The 1,446-nt window shown below is 53.0% G+C and overlaps 1 long non-coding RNA gene across 1 annotated transcript in view; it reads right to left on the reverse strand.

Annotated features, from left to right (window-relative positions):
- Window positions 1-136: 136 nt before the first annotated feature.
- LOC107307386 overlaps window positions 137-1,446 on the reverse strand; it is a 27,850-nt gene continuing 26,540 nt past the window's right edge. The window contains exons 6-7 of the long non-coding RNA XR_001552390.2: window positions 1,264-1,331; window positions 137-201 (exon numbers count right to left, since the gene is read on the reverse strand). This is a non-coding gene — a long non-coding RNA (uncharacterized LOC107307386). The remainder of the gene's footprint in view (window positions 202-1,263; window positions 1,332-1,446) is intronic.

A 1,446-nucleotide genomic window follows, 5' to 3' on the forward strand; every position in this document is an offset into this window, starting at 1 on the left:
GGCACTTATGGGGCAGGGGCACTTATGGGGCAGGGATAGTTATGGGGCAGGGATAGTTATGGGGCAGGGTTAGTTATGGGGCAGGGATAGTTATGGGGCAGGGATAGTTATGGGGCACATAGGGGAACTTATGGGGCAGGGACTCACCCAGGGAGTGTCGGGTCACATCGGGGACGTTCTCGTACGGCTCTGTGGGGGTGGCTGTGGGGTGACAATGGGGTCAGTGGGGTCTCTATGGGGCTCTATGGGGGCTATTGGGGTCTCTATAGGGTCAATGGGGGCTCTATGGGGCTCTATGGGGTCTATTGAGGTTCTATGGGGTCAATGAGGTCTATTAGGGTCAATGGGGTCTCTATGGGGTCTCTATAGGGTCAATAAGGGCTCTATGGGGTCAATGGGGGCTCTATGGGGCTCTATAGGGTCAATGGGGGCTCTATGGGGCTCTATGGGGTCTATTGGGGTCTCTATGGGGTCAGTGGGAGCTCTATGGGGTCTATGGAGGTTCTATGGGGTCAATGGGGCCTATAGGGGTCAATGGGGTTTCTATGGGTCTCTATGGTGTTCTATGGGTCTCTATGGGGTTTCTATGGGTCTCTATGGGGTTTTCTATGGGTCTCTATGGGGTTTCTATGGGTCTCTATGGTGTTCTATGGGTCTCTATGGGGTCTCTATGGGGTCTGTGGGGTCCCTATGGGATCTACGGGGTTCCATTATGGTATTTATGGCATTCTAGGGGATCTCTATGGGGACCTATGGGGCTCTATGGGTCCCTATGGGGCGCTATGGGTCTCTTGGGGTGTCTATGGGGTTTCTATGGGGTCTCTGTGGGTCTCTATGGGGTTCTATGGATCTCTATGGGTCTCTATGGGGTTTCTATGGGTCTCTATGGGGTTTCTGTGGGGCTCTATGGGTCCCTATGGATCTCTATGGGGTGCTATGGGTCCCTATAGTTCTCTGTAGGGTCTCTATGGGGTCTCTATGGGTCCCTATGGGGTCCCTATGGGGTCTCTATGGGTCCCTATGGGGTCTCTATGGGGTCTCTATGGGGTCTCTATGGGTCTCTATGGGGTCTCTATGGGGTCTCTATGGGTCTCTATGGGGTTTCTATGGGTCTCTATGGGGTCTCTATGGGTCCCTATGGGTCTCTATGGGGTCTCTATGGGTCTCTATGGGGTTTCTATGGGTCTCTATGGGGTCTATAGGGTCTCTATGGGTCTCTATGGGGTCTCTATGGGGTCTCTATGTGTCTCTATGGGGTGTGACCGTGGTTGTGGGGCTGGTCGTTGTCGTGTTGTTGCTGCGTCGAGTCCTGTGGGTCCGGAAGCACCTTCCTATGGGGGGAGGGGAGAGGTCAGATAGTGATACAACTACACAACAGTGATACAACTACACAACTACACAACTACACAACAGTGATACAATGATACAACTACACAACTACACAAC

This window comes from Coturnix japonica, unplaced genomic scaffold (genome assembly GCF_001577835.2).
Source record: "Coturnix japonica isolate 7356 unplaced genomic scaffold, Coturnix japonica 2.1 chrUnrandom575, whole genome shotgun sequence".
Classification (NCBI taxonomy): domain Eukaryota; kingdom Metazoa; phylum Chordata; class Aves; order Galliformes; family Phasianidae; genus Coturnix; species Coturnix japonica.